The sequence below is a fragment of the Dermacentor andersoni genome, chromosome 7 (assembly GCF_023375885.2).
Source record: "Dermacentor andersoni chromosome 7, qqDerAnde1_hic_scaffold, whole genome shotgun sequence".
Taxonomy (NCBI): domain Eukaryota; kingdom Metazoa; phylum Arthropoda; class Arachnida; order Ixodida; family Ixodidae; genus Dermacentor; species Dermacentor andersoni.
The window spans coordinates 6,143,129-6,162,152 of NC_092820.1; the positions used below are offsets into that span (position 1 = coordinate 6,143,129).

A 19,024-nucleotide genomic window follows, 5' to 3' on the forward strand; every position below is an offset into this window, starting at 1 on the left:
CACAGCCACTTGTGCTTACGCAGAATGTCTGAAGTAACTCACAAGAGAAAGTATTTTTTACCAAGATGCATACACCACCACCGCGACCACTGGCCCGGTTAGCATAGAAAGTTTGATAAGAAGGAATTCAGAAAACAGTTGAGTCATCTGTGCTCCATGTTTCTGTAAGCATTATCACGTCAAACACGTGATCAAGCTACTGGAAAAAAAGAGTAAGTTCGCGTACTTTATGCTTTACTGATCGTATGTTTAAATGAAAACACTTCAGTGATTTTATATATACTGGTCCCAGGTTCCTTTCGAAGCCATGCGGCAGTACGTAACATTCCAAGTCGACGTTATCCATGATTATCATTTAGTCATCTCAGAAACTGCCATGCTCCTTATCTTAGTTTACTCAAATCGCAAGAACTTGAAATGGCCACCGCACTTTCGCCGTCAGTTTGGCGCACGAGGACTCGTCCGTTGTGATGGCAGACGTACTCGAAACCATTTATCTTTGCCCAGTTTGTCACCTCAAAAAAAAGTGCACGAATTCGTTTGGTTATGTTTTCTTCCAAAAACAGTTTATCATCTACACTGCTCAGCTTCTTCCGGTTTTGCCACCATTCATCTCGCTTCATTTGTGTGGCAAATGGACAAATCACACCTGGCGTTTTTCCTTTTTTAGCAGGTAGTCGATGGATCGCCACAATATCATGTTGCGAAAGTTGTGGGAGCTTGGCCTTTCCTGCTAGCGCATTTATTTCTTCCAATAAATTCTCATTGTAAGTTTGCGGAATTCCGTGGAATTCCAGGTTTAGTTTACGGCTTTGCCATTCCAAGTAGTCAACCTCGGCCTTAAGCTGTGTGACCTACTCCCGTTCTTCAAGCTTTAGTATCCTTTCTTTGATATCCGTGACATCGCGTTCATTTTTTTTCGTGCGTGCTAGAAGCTTATCGTACTGCTCGCTCATGAAGTGAACAGCATCTTCCAAGCTCTCAACAGATTCTTTTAGGGGTAGCAATTGGTCCAGTTTGTCATTAATAGTCTTCAACCACACGCGGACATCATCTGGCGCACCCGCCGTGGTTGCTCAGTGGCTATGGTGTTAGGCTGCTGAGCACGAGGTCGCGGGATCGAATCCCTGCCACGGCGGCCGCATTTCGATGGGGGCGAAATGCGAAAAACACCCGTGTACTTAGGTTTAGGTGCACGTTAAAGAACCCCACGTGGTCGAAATTTCTGGAGTCCTCCACTACGGCCTGCCTCATAATCAGAAAGTGGTTTTGGCACGTAAAACCCCATAATTGAATTGATTGATCATCTGGCGCGTCAGGTTGTTTGACCATCTTTACTGCCAGCTGTGAACGCGACGTAGAGCGTCGGCATGTTGTGCATGCCCATGCTCTGCGATACGCTTCACCGTTCGATTTTACTGTGGTGTCCGAAACGCCAGCACACTTTCCGGTATGGTACGTGCAATCACATTCACTTCATGTCATTGATCTCTCTGAATCATCGCACTCTTCTTCACATACTTTGCACTGCCATCCCGGAGACATGTTTCACTGTGGCCGCAGCAGCAGCAGTAATATTGCCACGACAAACTTGGTGACATTCAAGTTGCGCGCCCTTTGCATTGGGCACTGTGCACGCCGTACAGTGGTGTTGTTCAGCAACAACAGGAAGCGATCTTCGTGGCACGGGCAGCCAGTTGGACCCGGCTCGCATGCGGCACGCGCACGAGGTGTCACGCGAGAAGAAGAGGAAGACGGTTCGAGCCCAGTTTGAGAACGCGACTGCCGCGGATTCCTGCACGACTGCAGTGACTTTTACTTGTGGGCACAAGTTCGCCTTTAATAAATATCCTTGTTTTACTAACATCGTTACATTTCTGGAGGAGGTGCTGGGTATGAGTCGAAGCCCGACGAACGAAAGTCAGCGTAGCCCCGACAACCCGCGAGTCCATCCCGTGGAACTGACACCTGTACACCAGCGGACCAGCCGCCGTCTTCGAGGTGACTCGCCCGAATTCGGCCCTCTTCTCTTCTTGCCAAGAGAAACTCCCACAACGGACGCCGCCACAATGACTACCCAGGTAACACCGGCACAGCTAGTCGTAAGCCAACCTCGCAAGCCGCCAACATTCCATGGTGACTCGTTCGAAGACGCGGAAGATTGGTTGGAACTGTTCGAGAGAGTGGCGAGCTTTAATGAATGGAATGAGAGACAGAAGCTCCGTAACGTATATTTCGCGTTGGAAGACTTCGCAAAAACGTGGTATGAAAACCACGAACCCTCTTTGACCTCTTGGGAGGAATTTCGACGACAACTGCTAGCAACGTACGCCAGCACGGATTGTAAAGAAAAGGCTGAAATCGCACTTCAAGCCAGGAACCAGCTCACAAACGAGAACGTGGCGAGGTACATCGAGGACATGTCCCGCCTGTTCAAGCGTGCTGATCCCACCATGAGTGAAGATACGAAGCTGCGCCATCTCATGCGTGGGGTAAAGCAGGAACTCTTCGCAGTTCTCGTCCGCAACCCACCGCGCACGGTTGCCGAGTTCAGATGTGAAGCAACGACCATCGAAAAGACGCTGGAACAGCGGGCTCGGCAATACAACCGTGAGGCAAGCTGCACACCTGTCCATGTCTTCCCTGGAGGCCTGCCAAACGACCTGGAAGCCCTGCGGGAGCTTGTCCGGTCAGTGATCAGGGAAGAGCTCAACAAGTTGCAGATACCTCAGGCTCCAGCTGCACTATCTATCGTCGACGTTGTCCGGGACGAACTCAGGAACGTCATACGGGATCCATAGCGTGAGCCACAGCCGACGCGGCGCACCCCAACGTACGCCGACATACTCAGCCAACCCGCGGTACACAGTAGTGGAGCAGTTGCGACGACCGTTCCCTACCCGTCGACAGTACGCAGTGCACCTCGTCTACTGGAACCACCGGCTGCCTATCAGCCTTCAGCACGTAGTGCACCTCGTTTTGTGGAACAAAGGCTCCGGAAAAGTGACGTCTGGCGTGACCACGAGCGCAGGCCTCTGTGTTTCCGCTGCGGAGAAGCGGGTCACCTGTATAGGTTCTGCCCGTACCGTCAAGTTGGGTTAAGGGGTTTTCCCTTAAGCGCACCATGCCCCCGAAACGGTGAACGGCCAGCGGAGATCGAAGAATACCTGTCGACGCGACAAAGCCCCGTTACCCCTCGCCAACGTCAACCACGATCACCGTCGCCCATGCGCTACCGATCGCCTAGCCGACGCGCGTCTCCAAGATTGCCTAGGCCTCGTTCACCAAGCCCACACCAGGAAAACTGAAGCAAGCGACCTGTGGAGGTGAGGCCGCTGATAACCAGAGTTACGAAGATCCTCCAAAGCGATTCCAGTGCGGTGACGAGATAATTCCAGTCTACAGGTGCAGGAACGAAACGATTACGTCAGATTTACGGTTGATAATAGACGGATGCGAGCTGAATGCCTTAGTCGACACCGGCGCTAATTATTCGGTAGTAAGCTTCAAGATGGCGAAGCACCTTAAAAAAGTTGTGACGAAGTGGACTGGTCCGCAGATACGCACGGCAGGCGGCCATCTTATTACGCCCCTTGGCCGATGTACCGCAAGACTTACGATAAAAGGCTTTACTTACGTTTCTGACTTTATTGTACTGCCAGAATGTTCACGGGAACTTATATTGGGAATGGATTTTCTACAAGCTAACGGCGCCATAATTAACCTACGTAGGTCCAGTGTATCTTTCTCGACAAAACAAGCTATACCTGTGGAAGAATCGGAGGAGCGACATCTCGCTGCACTGCGCGTCGTTGACGTTGACGTAACTGTGCCGCCACGCTGCAGTATAATGGTTCTTGTGGAGAATGAAAGATTTTCCGACCGCGAAGGCATAGCGGATGGAAACATAGAGCTCCTTTTCATTAAAGGTATTTGCGTGGCTCGGGGCCTTGTTCACTTAAGCGATGGCCGTGCAAATGTCGCACTTACAAATTTCGGTAATGAATTCCAACACATCGCACAAGGAACAGCTATTGCCTATTTCCACGAGTTCTGTGAAGCGACCGAATTATGCAGCCTAACTACGTCAACTGCCCTGCCAGGAACCTGCAGTGTCGACAGATCAATTACCGTCAACCCGATACTCCCTGAAGCCCAAAAGAAACAGATATATGCCCTGATAAAGGATTTTTCTGACTGCTTCTCCACGTCCTCGAAGGTACGGCGCACGTCTCTTGCGAAGCACACAATCATAACAGAGGAAGCCACAAGACCGGTATGCCAGCACCCGTATCGAGTGTCACCAAAAGAAAGGGAGATCATCAAGAAGCAAGTAGAGGAGATGCTTTCAGATGACGTTATTCAGCCTTCCAGCAGTCCATGGGCGTCTCCGGTAGTGCTGGTTAAGACAAAAGACAACACACTTCGATTCTGCGTCGACTACCGTAAACTGAACAGCGTAACCAAGCGAGATGTGTACCCCCTTCCGCGTATCGACGATACCTTAGATCGGCTCCGATGTGCAAAGTTTTTCTCCTCCCTGGATCTCAAGAGTGGATATTGGCAAATAGAGGTGGGTGAACGGGACCGTGAAAAGACAGCATTCGTGACCCCTGATGGCCTCTACGAATTTAAAGCACTTCCATTCGGCCTCTGTTCCGCACCCGCAACGTTCCAGCGAATGATGGACTCTGTGCTTGCAGGATTGAAATGGCAGTCATGCTTAGTGTATTTGGATGATGTGGTCGTATTTTCCACCACATTTGACCAACATCTAGAGCGCCTGCGACTAGTATTAGAAGCTATTCGCGCAGCAGACTTGACAATTAAGCCGGAAAAATGTCAATTCGGCTTCGATGAACTTCGGTTTCTCGGACACGTCATCAGTGCTGAAGGCGTCCGACTAGATCCCGAAAAGACAGCAGCTGTTGCGAGGTTCCCGACACCCACAGACAAAAAGTCAGTGCGACGTTTCTTGGGTTTATGCGCATACTACAGAAGATTTGTGGAAAAGTTTTCAAACATTGCTGAGCCCCTTACAATACTGACAAGAGATGATCAACCTTTCATGTGGAAAAGCAAACAACAAGACGCCTTTGACGAGTTAAGGAAACGCCTGCAAGCTTCTCCAATCCTTGCCCATTTTGATGAGACAGCCGACCCTGAAGTTCATACCGATGCGAGTAACGTCGGCCTCGGTGCCATACTAGTGCAGTGGAATAACGGCCAGGAGAAAGTAATTGCGTATGCCAGCCGTAAGCTCTCGAAAGCAGAGGCAAACTACTCCGCAACCGAGAAAGAGTGCCTTGCAGTCATTTGGGCAATATGTAAATTTCGGCCCTACCTCTATGGTAGACCATTCAGAGCAGTCAGCGATCACCATTCGCTTTGCTGGCTGGCGAATCTCAAGGATCCATCCGGACGACTAGCAAGATGGAGCCTTAGGCTTCAAGAGTATGACATTACTGTCGTATACCGATCCGGGAGGAAACACAGCGATGCCGACTGCTTGTCACGCGCACCCGTCGAGACAACTGTGTCAGAAGAAGAGGATTTCCCGTTCCTTGGCATTGTTGACGCGTTACGAATTGCTCAACAACAACGAGATGACCCGGAATTGCTTCCACTTATACAGCGCCTGGAGGGACTGGACGTTCAAGTGCCGCGTATTTTCTCTAGGGGGCTATCCTCGTTCTGTCTGCGAGGAAGTGTCCTCTACAAGAGAAACTTCGAGAACAGCGAGACAAAGATTTTACTTGTCGTACCCACATCTATGCGAGAAGAAGTTTTGCATGCATGTCACGATGAGCCGACGTCTGGACACATGGGCGGGAGCCGTACAGTCGCTAGGATTCGTCTGAAATACTACTGGCCCAAGTTATTATCCTCAGTGCAGCACTACGTCAAGACTTGTCGCGAGTGTCAAAGGCGCAAGACTCCATCCGTAAAACCGGCCGGCCTCCTCCAGCCAATAGAGCCACCAAAAGCCCCATTCCAACAAGTCGGTATGGACCTCCTTGGACCTTTCCCAACATCATCTTTAGGCAAAAAGTGGATAGTTGTGGCCACGGACTATCTGACCCGTTACGCAGAAACTGATTCCCTGTACAATGCAACGGCTGTCGAAGTTGCGAAATTCTTTGTCCACAATATCGTGCTCAGGCATGGCGCTCCCGCAGTTGTTATTACCGATCGTGGAACGGCCTTTACTGCGGACCTAATGAAATGCTTGTTGCAAATGACACATACTGATCATAGGAAAACTACGGCGTGCCACCCTCAGACAAACGGTTTAACTGAATGCCTTAACAGAACACTGACCGACATGCTTTCGATGTATGTCGACGTTGAACATAGGCTGTGGGACGAAATATTGCCATACATCACCTTCGCATATAATACGGCCGTTCAGGAAACAACACGAGCCACCCCGTTTGAACTTGTATTCGGCCGAGCAGTAACCACAACTTTGGATGCTATGTTGCCGTTAGATGAAGAAAACCATAACTCATCTGACCTAGATGATGTCTTGCAACGAGCCGAGGAGACACGACAGATGGCAAGGTACCGAATACGCCGCCAACAACGCATCGACTCCAGCCGGTACAACGAGCGCCGTAGTGAAGCTCATTACCAGCCCGGTGACAAGGTGTGGGTATGGACCCCAGTGCGACGCCGTGGACTATCTGAAAAGCTTCTGTGCCGATACTTCAGCCCTTACGAAATACTTCGTCGGATAAGCGACGTCACTTACGAAGTGAAAACCGCTGGACACGAGAGCCCAAGACGGCGCAACTCCACGGAAGTTGTGCATGTTGTCCGCATGAAACCCTACCAGGAGAGGTCATGAACAACAACAAAAAACAAGTGATAGCCCACAGGAACCCCTGCTTCCTCTCACGCATCGGGCCGATGCGGCAAGGAGGGGGATAATGCCATGACAAACTTGGTGACATTCAAGTTGCGCGCCCTTTGCATTGGGCACTGTGCACGCCGTACAGTGGTTATGTTCAGCAACAACAGGAAGCGATCTTCGTGGCACGGGCAGCCAGTTGGACCCGGCTCGCATGCGGCACGCGCACGAGGTGTCACGCGAGAAGAAGAGGAAGACCGTTCGAGCCCAGTTTGAGAACGCGACTGCCGCGGATTCCTGCACGACCGCAGTGACTTTTACTTGTGGGCACAAGTTCGCCTTTAATAAATATCCTTGTTTTACTAACATCGTTACAATATCAAAAGTAAAGGTAAAAGCTACGCAAAAATAATAATGCAGTTACTAGCCTGCAAAAGTACAGAGGTTCGGGCTTAGAGCGCTGAGATACACACTGCTACTACTGCTGCCAATGTGATGGGCGTGCTTTCGGGGATCAGTCTTATAGCCTCCTGATAGATGACCGCGACAGCAGCGGCTCATACGGCGAAGATTCACTACAGATAGGCGCTCCGTGGTCTTTCTTGTTGGATACTTCAAGATCCCAGCGTAGAACTGTCGACGTCACACCTGAGTGCAGTCTGCGAAACTACGGAGGCTCTCGGATGCATCGAAAGTTCCAGCCTCACGAACGCTTCAGCGCCAAGTTCTTCATATTGCGATTCGAGACAAGCTACTATATTGACGCTATTACCCGGAGGGACGAACCTGGTTACTCGTCATTCCGAGAATCTTGCGATCAGAGCTCTGCTCCTCGTTCCACGTCGACCCTCAGTGTGGCCACGCGGAAGTCTTCAAGACCTAGGAAAGAGCTTACACAGCTATTACTGGCGGGGAATGTACAATTTCGTTCGAGACTTCGTCCGCTCTTGTCATGAGTGCCAACGCCGCAAAGCGCCACCGCACAACTCCGCCCGTGAATTCCAGCCTTTACAATGCCCATCCCGACATTTTGATCGCGTGGGCATAGTTCTCTACGGGCCATTTCCGTTGCCTCCTACCGGCAACAGGGGAATAATCGTTGCGGTAGGCCACTTAACATGTTATGCGGAGACTGCTGCTCTACCAAGTGGTTCAGCGCAGGAGGTCACCAATTTGATACTACGCTGTTTTCTTCGTCATGGGCGTCCACGTGAACTTTTAAGCGACAGAGCCTTCTTATCTAAAGTCATCGAACTGCTTGCTGAATGGTCTGTTGTTCATCGTAAACGCACGGCGTATCACCCGCAAACTAACGGTACCACGGAACACTTTAATCGAACTCCTGGTGACAGGCTCACCATGTATTTCTCACCTTATCACTCTAATTGGGACCTAGTTCTTCCGTTTGTCACCTACGCCTACAACACCGCAACTCAGGCCAGTACCATATTCTCACCCTTTTACCTTCTTTACTGCAGTCATCCTTCGCACACAATTGACACCCTTCTGCCCTACCAACCGGACCCTTCTGAATGCCTGCCGATCTCGGAAGCCGCCAGACACGCCGAAGAATGTCGCCAGCTGGCCCGCTAATTAGCCTCGGACGATCAAAACCGTCAAAAAGCAGTTCACGATGCCCAGAACTCGACTCCCACCTTCTCCCGGGTGCCCTCGTCTAGTTTTTAGTCCCACACAGCGCACCTGGGCTCGCTTCAAAACTTCTGAAGAACGACGGGCCATACCACATTCTCGAGAGAACATCAACCGTTAATTACCTGGTTTAGCCGCTAACGCCACCGTCCGACATGCGACGTCTTAACCGCGAAGTCGTTCACGTTCAGCGTCTCACGACCTATCACCATTCTACCGTCCTTCCAGAAAACTATATCACCAGGATGGCTCCTTTAATTCCGCGGTGTCATTGTAACGAACGTGAGCGCAGAGTCAGCAGCTTCGACAGCATCAAGGGCGCTGCAGAGGATCGGGCTAGGAACTGTGCTCGGTGCATCCTAGTACCGGCTGTCGCTACAAACCTCAATAAATATTCTTTACGATATATGTAGGGGCGAATAAAAAGAGACTAAATCGGCTCAAGAAGGAAAAGATGCAGTTCTTTATTTAGGACAAACATGACAGCGTATTTACTAGAGTCAAGCACCAAAATAGGTCGAACCATTTCTCTTGAGGAAAATAATAAATTTTGAACGTCGCTTAACTTGATTATTCTAAGATCGACTGCTAAATCAACAGTCTGGCGATGACTGTGGAATCTGACATCGCTGGTCGATGCCAAAGGCTGCATCCTCGTCGAAACATCCAGAGAAGCGTTCCTCGTCAGATGCTGCGCATGCGTCCTCGGCACGCTATAGAGCATCGCCCTCGGTGTCGTAGAGTGTGTTAGGAATGCAGCGTTTGTTAACGACAGTATAGATAGTCTTCATACTGGTTTTACGGCGGGCGCGAAGGAGGAGCTCAGCTATCTCAGTATTTTGCCAGCTTTGCCGATGGCTCATTCTGGGTCAGATTTTAAAAGTAGGCCTATATTCAAATGAGTATGGTGCCCAGTTTCCTTTACAATAAATCTCCAATGGCGTTAAAACAATTTTAAAATCATTCCCCTCTGTACGAAGCAACACAGGAGTTCCTCAATTTGCTCTTACTCTCAAATTGCTCTTTGGCAGCCTCTGCGAAGATCTCTTCACCTCGTGTGCCAATATCGACCTCCTCTCTTTATTGGGTTTTATTTCTTAGATCTTAAAAAAAGTTGCAGTTTCGCGAGAAAGGCGAAGCATCGGTTGTTATAGCAAATTAGGAGACAGCTATACGAAATAAGCATAGTAGCTTTATCAGCCGTTTAAACTAGTGAACATTGGCTTACTAACTAAATTAACCGGCACAATGCCACGGGCGCATAGGTGAGTATAACCACATCCCACTCGTTGTAAAACGCTGGCGTGCCGAAAAGCTGCAGCTGCAGCGAGCGAATTTACCTTCTTGCAGCCTCATACTTCACTCCAACTGGCGAGATGACAGCGCACATAGAGGTATTGTAACATAGGTTGAAGAAAGAGGAGGAGGAAATAACTTTATTGAGCCCTGAGAAACCCCTCTACACCCATTTTTAGTTTAGTGGTCGGCAGGGGCCGCGGGCCGCACCCATCTTGGGACGGGAAGCCCGTGAGCCTCCGCCCTTTCGTGAGCCCTCTCGATGGCCCGGAGCTGGGTCTGGTGGTCGTCGCTTCGCAGGGCGTCCACACAGTCTTCATTTTTACTGAACACGGTGCCGCTTGACGCGGAGCATTGCCAGAGCATGTGCGCTAGCGAGCAGTATTATTCGCCACAATCCGGGCATCACGGCTCTACCTCCGGTGAATAAAGGCTCAGGCCCAAACAATGAAACGTTCCTTTCCTTCGAGCGCTTCCAAACCGTACGTGAGGCCTCCTTACAGCGAAGGACCGATGGAGAAATCAAGCGTACTCTGAAATCCCTTCGCCCGTCCTCACGTAAGGAGAGGTTGTCGCATGCCTGTGTTCGAGATGATCTCTTAAATGGTTTACGCGAACACCATTATTCAATAAAAAAATCTTGTATCGTTACACAATTTTTAAGTTAAGGAGCTAATATAGAGATGCGTGGGTGTGTTTTGTAGTTTTTTTCACTAAACGTAAAAAAAGTACCATATTACAGTGCAAAACTTGATGTGCTCCAGCAACGCTGGCACGCCGACGTCGTGCAACGCCCACCAACGCCTACCAACGCTTTCACACCGCATGCATGACTGAAACGAACATGCCTGGCAAGATGTACCGTGCTCGGACTTCTCCGCAGGTGGACGACAGCGCGCATGCGCAACGAAACGTCACGTGGCTATGCATTGAGGTGAAGCGCTCGTTCAGGGCCAGGAGCGGCGTAAGGACGCATGAAGGTATCTTTGGAGCTACCTTACCCTGAGGAAGCACCAAGGAAGCCTTCATCGAGGGCCCCTCAGTAAGGAAGCTTTCGGAGTGACATAAGGCGGCCTCACCGCAATGAAGGCTTGCTTACTGAGGTAAGGTAGATTTTGTTGTTTGGTCCCTCAGTCTGCCTCTCGAGGGGAACGACCCTGTCTGAAGCATTCTGAATGTTGATGACTGTGGTCTAGTGAGTTTAGCGTGGGGGAGTCGGACGGTCCTCCTCGACAGCTGACAGTGCGTTGTTATTTCGTCGAAGGTGAGAAGCGTGTCTCAGTGCTCCCCTCCCTCCCCGCTACTTCGCTCGCCACGACCCCGTGGTGCGTGAGTCCTCGCGCTGTCGTGCGTCAGCTCGTTGGTGTTAGGAAAGTTGGGGTGCACGTCGGCCCCCATGCGGGACGGAAACCATTTGACGATGTGATGACCAGCGGCTCCCTCTTTCCCGAGGACCGCCACCGCTTCCCGCGATATCGAGCCTGAGGCACATCCTCTGGCCGCTGATCGCGAATCAGTGAACACGTAAGGACGTTCGGGATTCCTCATTGTCATGGCTGTTGCCACCTGTTCGGCCACTTCAGACGTTACACCTTTCACCGATGCCGCGTTACTGATTGTCCCATCCCAGCGTATCGAGTACCGGTTTCTGCGCCCGCACTGGGCCACGTCTACAAATGCCGCCAGTCCTGGGCAGTTGACGGTGGATTTCAGCAGTGCTCGGGCCCTCGCCTTTCGGCAGTCCTCGTCGAATCGCGGGTGGACAATTCTCTGAAGCAGTTCTACCTTGAACGTGTTCCTGACTGCCACGCTCAGCGTGACCTTGCGTGCGTTGCACTGTGCCTCTGAACTCATGCCTGCTCCTTCTAGGATGTGTCTGCCGGCCCTGGTGGTCGACAGCCACACGACCTGTGCCTTGGTCTGTGATTCCATGATTTTGGCTAGCGAATTGTGGGCACCTAACAGATCGAGCCGCTCCGTGCTTGTAGTGATCGGAAGACCTTGCACCCTCTTGATGCTCTTGCGCATCAGTGTCTCTATCTTGGCCGCGTTTCTGCTTGTCCATTTGAGCGCCGAGGCTACGTAATTTACGTGACTCATGAAGAAGGCGTTGTAAAGTCTGATGAGATTGCTCTCGCTGAGCCCTCCCCTGCGGTTGGTCACTCTGAGGATCAGCCGGAGCATGTTTTCCGTTTTGGACGTGAGTTTCATGACCGTTTGCGTTTTACCGCCTTTAGCCTGAATTAGCAGCCCCAGTATTCTTATAGGGTCCAATGTGGGGATCGGCCTGCCGTCGATCATTTGTAATTTGATCGGTATTTGATCAAACGGCGTCAAATTCCTCATGCCTTGTTTCGAAGGCCTGTACAGCAACAGTTCCGATTTGCTGGGTGACAAGCGGAGTTCTGTTTCCTTCAGGTACTCTTCCATTGTGACCAGCGCCTCTTGAAGAGCCCGCTTGGCCTCTGCGTCGAACCCTCCCGAGCACCACACCGTAATGTCACCTGCTTACAGGGCGTGATTGACGTTGGTCACGCTCGTCAGCCGGTCCGATAGCCCTTTGATTGCTAGATTGAATATTAGTGTGGAGAGCACCGCCCCTTGTGGGGTTCCCATCGCGCCCAGCGTGTACCAATCAGACGCGGCCTGTCCTATTTTGATCGTGGCCTTCCTGTCTCTGAGCAAGGAGCCTATGTTAGAGTGCAATTTCCGGCCGAGCCCCATCACCGAGATCGTTTCCATTAGAAATATGTGTTTGACCGTGTCGAACGCTTTCGTTAGGTCCAGGGCCAGTATGCCCCTGGTGTCTCTGCCCATGCCGTCGATTATATGCTCCATGAGTAGTAACATTACGTCCTGTATAGAGAGGCCCGGTCTGAAGCCCCTCATGTTATGTGGGAACAGGCCTTCTCTCTCTATGTACCGCTACACTCGGTTATGCTTGACATGTTCTGCCGTCTTGTCCATGCACGAGGTTAGCGATATCGGCCGCATGTTAGTCGTCGCAAGTAGTTTACCGGGTTTTGGTATTAGTATGATGGAGGCCTCTTTCCAGACCTCTGGTACTCGTCCCGCTTCCCACGCTCTGTTAGTTTCTTCGGTGAGCTTCTCGACCGACTTTCCGTCTAGGTTTCTCAACAGTTTGTTCGAGACCCCGTCCGGGCCCGTCGCCAGGCGTCCGTTGAGGCCTTGTAAGGCATCCGAAATTTTCGATTCCGTGAAGGGCGCGGCGAGTTCTTCGACCGGCGTATTGTGGATAGTCGCCGTCGCCTGACGGGCTCAGTGGCAGATACGTCTCCGCCAGCTCCTTTAGGGGCTTGCTCTCCATTCTGCCCTGCTCCTTTTGCTTCTGTAAAATCCTATCAACTGACAATCTCTGATTGCCTTTGGATTGTCTGTCGTCTAACAGTTTCCTTAGGAGGTTCCATTTGCCTCCGGCTCTTATTTGTCCATCTACCGGCGTGCACACCTCATTCGACTGTTGCTTGAAAACTCCATCGAGTGCACTTCGATTTCTCGGTTTAGTGCCGCTACTTTCTTTCGCAGTCTGCTATTTAGTTTTTGTGTTTTCCACCTGGCAGTCATGGAATTATTTACCTCTAATAGTTGTGCGAATCTCGCGTCCATCCTTTCCACGTTCAGCGGTGCTAACGTCCTCCTTGAGCCTTCTAAAGAGGTTGTCTAGGTCCGCGTATTCACATGTGTCTTCCTTCCTTATTTTGGTGAAGGCGTCCCAGTTCGTGACCTTAAATTCTCTCAGTGGTGCCGCCCTGATGGGGATCGCCACCGCCAGTATGTAGTGGTCGCTGCCGAGGTTCTCGTGCAGGTTGCGCCACTCGGCCCCTCACAGGTTTTTGACGAAGGTCAGGTCGGGCGTCGTGTCCCGCGCCAACAACGTGCGTAGTCGAGTCGGATAGCGGGGGTTTGCACCAGCTCTAGCGAGCACTTAGTGACTACCTCCAATAGCCGCTCTCCCTTAGGAATTCGACTCGCCTAACCCCAGGCTTCGTGGAGCGCGTTAAAATCTCCCGCCATTATTAGCGGGGCCCCCCTGGCCATTGAGGTCGCCTTCGTTATTATCAATGCGAACGACTGTCTGTTGTCAGAGGGCACGTTGTACACGCTTACTACAAATACGCTGTTTTTCAGCCAACCGTTCGGTATGATTTCGATCGCGGTTACCTCCGCTTTCGCGTTGCCTAATTTCAAATCTCATTCCTGGAAATAGCATTTGTTCGCAACGGTGATCGCCACTCCGTGCTTATCTAGTTCCAATTTCGACGAGGTTACTCGGTAGCCGGGCAGAGTCGCCTCGCTACCCAAAGTTTCTTGTAAGATTATGACGTGCGGTCTGTCCGCCTGTGAGGCAACGAATTGTAACGGCGGAGCCGAGCCTTTTGAAGCTAGCGCAATTCCGCTGCCACACGAGCTCTCTAGTTGAGTTGTTCGCGATGACTGATACCTTGGATTTGTTTAGCACCTGCAGGTGCCATGTCATACACGTCAGTTGTGGCGCGAGCGCTTCCATGCTTTCCGCTAGTTGCTGGATCATTAGCTGCAAAGTACTAATTGACTGCTGAATTCCCAATAGGATGCTGCTGTACTCGGATTCCGCCAGGTTTCACTCCTCCGTCAGGGGAGGGGCCCTGCGTTTGAACGAGCGAACCAACTGCTCCCCTTGCGGGCACGGTGTACTTTGCGGCACCTGCTGTCGCTGTTCGACTAGCTGGGGAGTGGAACCTTGCTTCCGAAACGATTCGAAATCCGCCCGCATTTGCTGAATCTCCTCCTTGAGGTGAGCGTCTTCTTCCGCTAGATGAACTATTCTAGTGTATTCCTTGTTAGGCTTTGGCAATGCTACCTGCGTTACCTTTGATTGTGGTTTCGGCTGCGGCTTCGGCTTGGCCCGGTCCGCACAGGTCGGTTCCTCTTGCATGCGCACCTAGGAGCGGGTGCGCCCCTGGAGCGGGAGCGGCTTCTCGAACGGCTGCGCTGTCGTCGTGTCGGCGTTGTCGAACGTCCCCGTCTGGTGGCGCTTGCCACGCTGGAATCGCGTGATCATCTCTCCAGCTCTTGCGGTTAACTTTGCAGCCGCGATTTCTTCGCGTTTATGCGTCTGCGCCTCCTGCGCCGCACGACGTACAGGATTTGATATCGTTGCTTGCACTTGCCGTCCGCCGTCGGTTGTTGTCCCTCGCAGAAGGCACACTTGGGCGAGCACTGGTGGTCTTCAGCCGGGTTGTTGACTCCGCAGCCGCGGAACCTCTTCTTGCCAGGGTTTGGACAGACGTCGATTCTGTGGCTGAAGTCACCACACCCTTTCCACACGTCGCTGTGCCGCCTGTATAGCGTGCAGCGCATTAGGCTTATGGCACAGGTGACACAGTTCGGCATTCTCATGCCGTCGAAGAGCACTACTACCATCGAGGTGCTTTTCATCCGCTTGGTTTCCTAGGCCTTGGGATTTCTTTGTTTCACGATCATGACCTGAAGCTGGGCCTCGTTGATTTCGAGGTCCACTCCCGTGATAACCCCCTTGCTGATGTTGTCCGGCGCCGCAATGTATGCGGCCAGTTTCAATGTGCCTTCTCTTTGGTGAAGCTTGTGAACTCCGGCGTATGCGTTCGCGTTCTTATCGGTCGGCTTGGACACGACGAAAATGTTCAGGGTTGCGTTCGGGCAAACGATGCCTACCTCGGTCTCGTTCGTCGTGAGTGAGGCGGCCAGTGCTAGCGCTTGCGCCAAGCAAATTTGACTCCTCTTTTCACGTCGAGGCCGTCTCTCAGTCTCACTGTGATGCGAATGTGGTCCATAGGTAGCCGGGGGAGCCTCGATGCGGTGACTAGGCACTTGACCGCGCTCTGCGGGCCGGCCGTGCGGTGGCCGCCTATCATCTCTGCTCCTTCCTCGTTGAATTGGTCCGGAGCGGTCGATCCTGGTTTCATCTTCTTGTTTCTGCCCATTGCCATCGTCCAGACTGGGCGATTCGCTTCTTTTCGGGAGATGCCAGGGAAACCACCCCACGTCGACAATCTGCGCCCCATCTCCCTCACGTCGTGTGTAGGGAACGGGGTCGAGCGTATAGTGTTCAGGAGACTACAGAGACATTTCGACGTCACTGATCAGATGCCACCGACCATGTACGGATTCCGGAGGCACCTGAGCACGCAAGACGTCTTGGTGCAACTACACGAGCTGGTTATCAAGCAAGCGAAGAGCCCTACGCCAAGAGCTATCCTGGCGCTCAATCTCAAGGGGGCCTTTGAGAACGTCACACACGAAAGTATTCTCCGTAACCTGCGGCAAACGGAATGCGGAAAGCGAGTATTCAAATATGTGCAAGATTTCTTAAGCAACAGAACGGCAACGATCAAAATCGGAGAGGAGAAGTCGAAACCGATAGCCCAGGGAGACAGAGGCACCCCGCAAGGATCAGTTCTTTCGCCGCTTCTCTTCAACCTGGCGCTCTTCCCACTCCCGGCTTTCCTTCAAGACATAGAGGGCATAGATCACGCTCTCTATGCAGACGATATCACTGTGTGGACTTCGAGGGCAGAGTCGGAGAGTTGGATGGAAGAGACCCTTCAGAGAGAGGCAAAGACCGTGCACGAGTTCGCTAAATCATGCAGCCTCAGTTGCTCGCCACAGAAGTCAGAGTTACTTGTCATCAATCCACGAAGAAAGAAAGGAGACCAAGAGAATGTACGCATCACCATCGACGGGACGACCATAACACCAACCACGCAAGCACGTATCCTGGGTATCAGCTTCCTGAACAATGGCAAGGTGGGGGCGTCGATCGACAAAATCAAGGTTTCCATGGAACACATTTCGAACATGATCAGAAGAGTCACAAACAGACAAAAGGGATTGAAGGAGGACGATGTACTGACGCTCGTCCAGGCCTTCGTGACGTCGCGCATCGTCTACGCGGCGCCGTACCCCAGGTTACTGAACAAAGGCAGGGACCAGTTGAACGTCATTATACGCAAGGCAACCAAGATGGCGCTGGGCATTCCGAAGCATTCTTCGACCGAGAAGCTTCTCGGCATGGCCAAGCACAACGTCGTCGAAGAGTTAATAGAAGCTCATCTGTCTAATCAAAGAGTTTGACTCAGTCAGACGTCGGCGGGACGTCGCGTTTTTGCGAAGTTGGGCTGGCAAGAGGCAGAGCGGAAGAAAACGGGACCGTTACCCAGGTTGTGGGCGCATAAAATCCACAGTAAGCCACTGCCTAGAAACATGAGGTCGGGTCGTAACGACGGCCGCACAGCGGCTCGTATAGCGGCCTTGACGGAGACTTTGGGCCAAATAGTAGAAGAGGAAGAGGGAGTCACTCTCTTCACAGACGCTTCGTTACCCAAGTTTTCATCGAAAGCCACGCTGGCAGTTACGAGGCGGGATGTGCTCGTAACCTGCGCCTCCATCAAGACGTCTTTTCTGGAGGTGGCAGAAGAGGCCGCGATAGCGCTAGCACTCGCACAGCCCAATGTGGGAAGAATTGTCACCGACTCGCAAAAGGCGTATAACAACTACAGAAAGGGGTGGATGACTCTTGCGGCACTAGATATTCTCAAAAGTAAACGCGACGTACCTGAAAGGAAAGTTGAGTTAATATGGAAACCGGCTCACTCTCGGCTGGAGGGCAACGAACTTGCCCACCAGTTCGCCCGAGAGATAGAACACCGGTTAGAGGAAGGTGAGCCACAGTCCATAATTCGTTATAGAGACATTACGAACCATTATAAGACGGAGAGGCGCCGTTACCCCGATCCTCACAAATCGCTTAGCAGAGAACAGCAAGCGAGCTGCAGGCATATACAGGTAGGATCCTTCCCGCACCCTTACCTTCAAAACAATATGAACCCGGAAAGGTACGTGGAGGATTGTAACTTCTGCAAACTCAGTTAGGCACGCTCCAACACGTCAGTGGAGTATGCGATTTCATCAAGGCAATCCCCCACCTCTTACCTACCCCACTGCCCTACCCCATCCCTCATCCACGCTTACCAAGCGATGGGAGATCTTGCTAACTAGCCCCGCCCTGGAAGACCAGCTCGTCCTGATCTCCAGGGGCCAGGTGGCTAAGAAAGTATATGAGTCCCGTGAACAGGGAACCACTTCCATCGACGGCGTCTAGGAAGGTGTCGAGCTCGGCTCAATAATATTGTTTCTCTCTCTCTCTCCTCTCCCTCCACTACTGTCTTCTCCATAGCGGGCATGCTGCCGCCCACATGTACAAACGACGCCTGGGCCTCCTCGCTCCTCGCCGCCGACGATAGGCGTAGCCGGGCAGGGCTAGCTGAGCCGCGGCGTGGTCAAACCTAAACAGTCTCGAAAATTGAAAAAGAGTTCACTGACCAGCAAACATCGGACATCGGCGTGTTCCTTAATAGAAACTGCGTCGAATAGTGCACATTTCGTTGCTACGAATCACAACAATCAGTCTGAAAACGTGTACAGAAGCGGGAGTCGAAAATTCCACATCCGCACTGGTCGCCTCCTCCTTCTCCCCTGAAGACAGAGGCTGGCAAAATAGTCGCTGCCTCTTTAACGGCGGACCAGAAGAGCGTGCAGTCTAAGCACTCCAGCGTCTTTCATGGCGTCCACCACTGCGCGCGCCTTCTGTGATGCAAGCCCCACATGATTCGTTCAATTGTCCACCATGCGAAAAGCGGCCGTCTCGGTCGCGTCAAAATTTGTTGAGCGGAGTTTATAGCAAGAAATGGAGCTCATGAGGTCCAATCTGGACGTTCATGTACGCGCATAACATGGCTTCATGCGCACTACATGAGTCACTTCAGCGCGAAGATGATGACGGAGCGAACAGGGGCCATAACTGTTGGGTCGGGGTCCATTGGTGGAAAGTGGCCACATGGCTGCGCGCAATCAATTCGAACAGTTCATCGAACATGGGGAAGAAGACTTCGAGTCCTACATCGAGAGCTTTGAACATTACATTCGAGCCACCCAGGTGAGCGCAGAGTTTAAGGTATTCGTTTTTGTAACAGCCATGGGGAAGAAAGCATATCAAACACTGAGGAACCTCCTGGCTCCTGAAAAACCAGAAAAGGAGTATCGAGACCTCGTTAAAGATTTTAAGGCTTACTACACTCCAAAAAGGACGGATCTTGCGGAATGGTTTAACCGTAAAATACAGGAAGAAGATGAATCCATGGCAGCATTTGCGATCAAAATAAAACAGCTCGCCATCGTACGAATTAG

General features: G+C 51.7%; 1 pseudogene; it reads right to left on the minus strand.

Moving 5' to 3' along the window:
- Positions 1 to 383: 383 nt before the first annotated feature.
- On the minus strand, positions 384 to 15,223 carry LOC126535657 (uncharacterized; annotated as a pseudogene).
- Positions 15,224 to 19,024: the final 3,801 nt, after the last annotated feature.